The sequence below is a fragment of the Canis lupus genome, chromosome 6, assembly GCF_011100685.1.
Source record: "Canis lupus familiaris isolate Mischka breed German Shepherd chromosome 6, alternate assembly UU_Cfam_GSD_1.0, whole genome shotgun sequence".
Lineage (NCBI taxonomy): Eukaryota > Metazoa > Chordata > Mammalia > Carnivora > Canidae > Canis > Canis lupus.
In genome coordinates this window covers 39109179-39116127 of record NC_049227.1, presented here as the reverse complement: position 1 = coordinate 39116127, position 6949 = coordinate 39109179, and the positions used below count along the sequence as shown (strand labels likewise).

Sequence of the window (6949 nt, the reverse complement as noted above, 5' to 3'; positions counted from 1 at the left end):
CCTACGACTCAGGATCCTCCGCGGCAGAGGCGCACCTGCCCCTCGCCTGCTGCCCGGGGGGTGGGTGCTTCCCCCCCCCACCCCGCAGCTGTCCAGGGGGCGCACCTGCTGCTCGGCGGCTCGGCGGTGTCAGTGCTCCCCCCAATCCCCCGCCCCGCGGCAGTCCAGGGCGCACCTGCTGCTCGGCCTCACCTGGGGCGCCACCTGCGACCAGCCCTGGCTCCGGCACCTCCGCGACCAGGACGCGACCGATGGAACCGTAAAGTAATGACCTGAGTTGGGAACCTTCTGTCTCAGCCACCCCAAGACCCTTCTGGATTAGCGATAGAGGGTCTCCCTACCTGTTACTCTCTGAGGTGGTACCCTTTACTGCTTCTCTTCCTTCTGTCTCCCTCACCAGAAGGGGGGCTCCAGGAGGAGAGCACTTGGTCTACTTCGTGGCTACATCTCAGGGTCCAAGAGTGTCTGGCAGAGGGGAGGCACTTGGTAAATATTTGCTGAATTAAAGAGTTGGAAGACCTGGCTTCACATCTGGGCCTGACCCCTTACCTAGCTCAGGCTTGTCATTTTACCCTTCTGAGCTTCCATCTCCTATCCCTAAAATCAATGATAATAGTGCTAGTAATAATACCAAACAGAGATATTTTGTTTTGGGGTCAAATGAGAAAACGCATAAATGCCAAGGAAGTGGTAGTGCGCAAAGTACAGGGGGAGTTCCATAGCCTGGTCTCTGTAATGAGCAGACAAAAACAAACAAAACACCAAAAAACAAAAACAGAAAACCCAACTGGACACAATCACAACTGAGATGGAGGAGCAGATTATTAATGTACTGCCAGTATCTTAAAAACCCTCTCTCCCCATCATTGCTCCCAGACCACACCCCGTCCCTCCCTCTCAACCCAGGTGTCTGCCCTGAGACTCTCTGAACCTGCTGAACAGCGTCTTCCTCACTCAATCTTTTTTTCTTTCAAGAGCCAATCCTTGCCATTTCCAACTTAGACTGGTTACACCTTGCAATTTTTTCCAGCCCTTTCTACACCTGAAAGGGTTCTGCATGACCAAACCTGGGAAGAGAGCAGGCTGAGTCGGATTTCCCTGACAAGGAAGGTGAAGGAGGGTATGGGAAGAAGGACCATGCGCAGCAGGAGAGACACCTGCAGGGTACTAATTGACACCTTGGTTCTTGATCCTTGCTGTTAGGGTGCCTCCACAGTAATTATTACCAGTCATCGTAATTATGAACTGAGAGGGTATAAGGCCCCTGGTGAAGGAAGACGTTCTGTGGGGAGATGCTAGGCTCTGGACACCTGTTCAGAAACCACTGCCATGGAGGCTGGGCCCTTCTGATGGATCCTCAAATTCACTTTGCCGCTCAAGGCCCACTAAACCTAGATGTGCCACCTAGGTTGTTCTCTCCCCAAGTCCCAGATGGGGGCCATAATTTGTTCAATGTTACACAGTAGAGGTGAGACTGGAGCCCAGGTGTCGGGGCGTTCAGGCTCCTGGACTCCCTGACAGCCTCTGGTATATAAATCACTCACATTCCCACAGCGTGAAAACATGCCAAGAAGTTATGTGGGATACTCTTTGGGGTTCTCGTAGCTCAGACACTTCTCAGGATCAATGGAAAAATTAAGGTGCATGGTGACACTCCTGAACTACAGCTCTACGAAAGGCAGTAAACCTTGTTATTGCAGAAGCTGGCTGACATAGATATCTACTTACACGCCCGCTACGCATTTTAAAAATGGAACCAATATGTTAGCTCCTATTTCTTTTGCAGGGACACATTCTATCTTCCTATCCATCTGTACCTATCTATGCATATATATGGACTTTTTTGTGCCCACGTCGGTGGTATTTAATGCTGGATTTTAGAATACAGCTTCTCTGATTGCTTCCATAGGAACAATTGGAGGCTTCATTCTAGACCAAGGGCTGTAACACACTCCTTTGTTCAGCGATTGAGGGGCGTTATAATTACTATAATAGTAATTATAGTGGACCTTGGGCCGTGCAGCCTCAAATTAAATCCTGGCTCTTAAGTGCCTCATGCGACGTCTTTATACCTCAGCGACTTTGTGTAAAGTGGGGAACCCATAGTACTCACTTTGTAGGTAGCTGTGAAGATTTGAAGTATTGAAACATATGGAATACTTCAAAAAGTGCTTGGTGCTTAGCCAGGGCCCGGTTCCTAGTTTTTGGTTTTTGTTTTGTTTTGTTTTATGTTTTTTTGGTGGTGGTGGGGGTGGGGGGAGATTTTGAGTTAAGCCTTCCTTTTTTTTTTTTTTTTAAACAATTTATTTTTATTTTTTTTTTATTTTATGATAGTCACACACACAGAGAGAGAGAGAGAGAGAGAGAGGCAGAGACACAGGCAGAGGGAGAAGCAGGCTCCATGCACCGGGAGCCCGACGTGGGATTCGATCCCGAGTCTCCAGGATTGCGCCCTGGGCCAAAGGCAGGCGCCAAACCGCTGCGCCACCCAGGGATCCCTAGATTTTGAGTAAAGCCTTCTATAATAATTTGTATATAGGTTCTTGTGTAAAAAAATCTTTTGTGAATTTGAAAAAAATTCTCAGTTTAGTTGGGTAAAACTTAGGAATAAGATCATGGAACCGTATGGAAGTATATGTTTAGCTTTATAAGAAGCTCTAAGAAACTGCCAAAATATTTTCCCACATGGCTGTATCGTTTTGCTTTGCAGGATATAAGAGTTCCAGTTGTTCTGTAACTTTGCCACCACTTAAAGAAATTATTTTCCCCCAACCATTCTAGTAGCTATGAAGTGGTATTTTATTGTGGCTTAAATTTGCTTTTCCTAATGACTGATGATGCTGAGCATCTTTTCATGGGCTTATTTGCCATACATATATCCTTTTTGGTGCAGCATCTTTATAAATTGGGTGATAATTTTTAAAAAATATTTTATTTATGTATTCATCAGAGACCAAGAGAGAGGCAGAGACACGGGCAGAGGGAGAAGCAGGCTCCTCACAGGGAGCCCAATGCGGGACTTGATTCCAGAACCCCCGGGTCACGACCTGAGCCAAAGGCAGAGGCTCAACTGCTGAGCCACTCAGATGCCCCAGGTGCTAATTTTCTTACTGTTGAATTTTGAGAGTTGTATATGCCCTGGATATAGCTCCTTTATCAGATAATCAATTTGCAAATATTTTTCCCCAGTCTATACCTTGTTTTCTCGGCCTGTTAATCTTATGCAGAGAAAGAAGTTTCAATCTTAAGGAAGCCCAACTTACCAATTTTTCTTTTATGCTTTTCATGTCCTATCTCAGGCATCTTTGCTTGATCCAAGGTCACAGGGATGTTCTCCTTTTTTTCCCTAGAAGTTTTAGGGTTTTAGGTTTTGCACATAGGTCTGTGGTGTATTTTGAACTGATTTTGTATAATGGATTGAGGTATCGGTCATAGTGGTTCCCCACCCTACCCCGATACATGATTCCAGTTGTCCCACCACCCTCTGTTAAAACAATGATTTTTTTTTTAATTGAATGGCACCTTTGTCAAAAATTGACCATATTTGTGAAGGTCTGTTTTTGAACTCTTCTATTCTGTTGGTCTGTGTGTGTATCTTTGATCTTTTATTAGTCTGGGCTATGGCACAATTTTTCTGTAAAGGGCCAGATAGCAAATGTTTTAGGCTTTGCATGCCAAGAAGCAAAATTCAAGGTATTAGACAAATACTTGTTATATGAGACTCGTTTCCAAAAAAAAATTTTATTAGTCACTTTAATATAATTAAACATAATGTTTTTGCTTTTGCAATGTGTATCTACTCATGAGAACAATGGAGTTCTTTTTTTTTTTTATAAGATAATATATTGCTTTGCCAGGGCTCAAAGATGGTGTTCCCTACCATCCAAATTTATTTTATCTTATTTTATTTTATTTTATTATTATTTTTTTAAAGATTTATTTATTTATTTATTTATTTATTTATTTATTTATTTATTTATTTATGAGAGAGAGAGAGAGAGAGAGAGAGAGAGAGAGAGAGAGGCAGAGACACAGGAGGAGGGAGAAGCAGGCTCCATGCAGGGAGCCCGACGTGGAACTCGATCCCGGGACTCCAGGATCGCGCCCTGGGCCAAAGGCAGGCGCTAAACCGCTGAGCCACCCAGGGATCCCCTATTTTAAATGTTAATCTGTTAATGTCAATGGGTAACGAGATTTTGTGTATCTCACTATGAATATGATTTCAACTGAGTGTCTTCATGACTTGAAAGGCATTGATGGAATTCTGTTAGATTCCTCTCTTGATACTTTGCCTTAAGCATGTCATTGCATTATAGATAAATTACAAAAAATTGAGGGTGAGGTGGAAGATCCTCAATTGCACAGATAAATGGATTTTGTTTTTTTTTAAGATTTTATTTATTTATTCATGAGACACACACAGAGAGAGAGAGAGAGAGAGAGGCAGAGACACAGGCAGAGGGAGAAGCAGGCTCCATGCAGGGGTCCGATGCAGGACTCGATCCCAGGACTCCAGGATCATCCCCTGGGCCAAAGCAGGCACCAAACCGCTGAGCCACCCAGGGATCCCCAATAAATGGATTTTGAAATATGAACATTTCCTTTGCACATACACCAAGATGTGGAAAATGCTGCTGGAGCTGTAGTCTGAGCTCGGAAGATATACCTGCCTGCTGTGAATTTGTGTAGGAATGGAAATTTCACTTCTTGTTTTATCTTTTGGTAGCATGGGAAGTGCTTACAGCAGCCCGCCAGTACGTGTGCTTCAAACAGTGTTGGCTGTCATCAAAATGACAGTACTGTGGGAGAAGTCTCACACAGAAGCACTGCGACAGCTAACTTCAAAGCTATCCAGTGCTCAGTCACAGTGGTTGGGGGAAGTTCTTCCAACCACTGAAAGGATTCAAAACCAGTCTCATTTGCAGGCTGGGCTGTAGTGGGCTACATTTGGCCCCTGAGTAGTTGGCCTGCCCATGCTTCAGCTAATACTATATTATCTTGACTAGTGTAGCATTAATGAAGTAGTATGTGTCATCCAGTTTTGTTCCTCTTTCAAAATGATTTTGGCTATTTTAGTCCCTTTGCCATTTCATATGGATTTTAAAGTCTGTTGGTTGGGCAGTCCCGGTGGTGCAGCGGTTTAGCGCTGCCTGCAGCCTGGAGTGTGATCCTGGAGACCTGTGATTGAGTCCCACGTCGGGGCTCCCTGCATGGAGCCTGCTTCTCCCTCTGCTTGTGTCTCTGCCTCTCTCTCTCTGAATAAATAAATAATCTTAAAAAAAACGTTTGTTGGTTTATGCCTATTGATGATACCATGGAGATTTGGATTGGGTTTGTATTGATTCTAAAAATCAGTTTGGGAGAATTGATGTCTTAATACAGACTTCTCCAGTCCATGAGTATGGTATATCTTTCCATTTATTTCATTAAAAAAAAAAAAAAAAACTTTCATTGGTGTTCTTTCATCTAGATTCTGCACATATTCTGTTGGATTTATTAATAAGTAGTTCATTTTATCAGTATTAGCACAAATGATACCTTGAAAAAACTTTGGTTTTCCACGTGTTCCTTACTACTCGATAGAAATACAACTGATTTTTGTGTATTGACTTTGTCTCTGAGGACCTTGCTAAACTAATGTATTAGTTGCAGATTTTTTTTGGTAGACTCCTTGGGAAAACCATGACACCTGAGAGAAGAAACACCTTTCTTCTTGCCTTATTATTGTTTTTTAACATATATCTTTTTTGTAATGTTTTTGTCTGGCTTTGGTATCAAGCTAATGCTGACCTCATAAAATGAGTTGGGAAGTACCCCACTTCTATTTTGTGGAAGAGATTGTGTAGAATTAGTATTATCTCTTCCTTAAATGTTAGAATTTGCCAATAAAATCATCTGAGGCAGAGTTTTCTTTCTTGGAATGTGTGTAACTATAAATTGATTTATTTTTATTTTTTTAATGATTTTTTTATTTTATTATTTTTTTTAATTTTTATTTATTTATGATAGTCACAGAGAGAGAGAGAGAGAGAGAGAGAGAGAGAGAGAGAGGCAGAGACACAGGCAGAGGGAGAAGCAGGCTCCATGCACCGGGAGCCTGACGTGGGATTCGATCCCGGGTCTCCAGGATCGCGCCCTGGGCCAAAGGCAGGCGCCAAACCGCTGCGCCACCCAGGGATCCCTGATTTCTTTATTTTAAAAAAAGATTTTATTTATTCATTCATGAGAGACAGAGAAAGAGAGGCTGAGACACAGGCAGAGGAAGAAGCAGGCTCCATGCAGGGAGTCCAACGGGGCCTGGATCCCGGGTCTCCGGGATCATGCCCTGCTGAAGGTGGCACTAAACCGCTGAGCCACGCGGGCTGCCCTATAATTTCTTGAGTAGACAGGGGACTATACAGGCTACCTATTTCTTTTTCTTTCTTTCTTTCTTTTTTTAAGATTTTATTTATTTATTCATGAGAGACAGAGAGAGGCAGAGACATAGCCAGAGGGAGAAGCAGGCTCCATGCAGGGAGCCCTGACGTGGGACTCAATCCCGGGTCTCTAGGATCACGCCCTGAGCCGAAGGCAGACGCTCAACCACTGAGCCACCCAGGTGTCCCATACCTATTTCTTTTTGAGTGAGTTTTGGTAGTTCATGTCTGTCAAGGAATTGGTTTCACCTAGGTTGTTGAACAAATAGGCATCAGTACTGTTGCTAATAATATTCAGTTATTTTGAAGTTTTTTTTTTTAAGATTTATTTATCCATGAGAGACACAGAGAGAGACAGAGACATAGGCAGAGGGAGAAGCAGGCTCTTCGCAGGGAACCGGATGCAGAACTTGATCCCAGATCCTGGGATCATGATCTGAGCCGAAGGCAGCCACCCAACCACTGAGCCACCCAGCCATCCCTGAAGGGTATTCTTTATCACATAACAAATTGCCATGTATACTTTGGTATAT

The 6949-nt window shown here is 43.5% G+C and overlaps 1 protein-coding gene across 1 annotated transcript in view; it reads left to right on the top strand.

Moving 5' to 3' along the window:
- The window catches only part of LOC100683063 (ATP-binding cassette sub-family A member 17-like), a gene marked incomplete at its 3' end in the record, with an annotated part of 77908 nt that continues 70959 nt past the window's right edge, over positions 1-6949 (top strand). The window contains exon 1 of the mRNA XM_038540710.1: positions 1-264. The remainder of the gene's footprint in view (positions 265-6949) is intronic.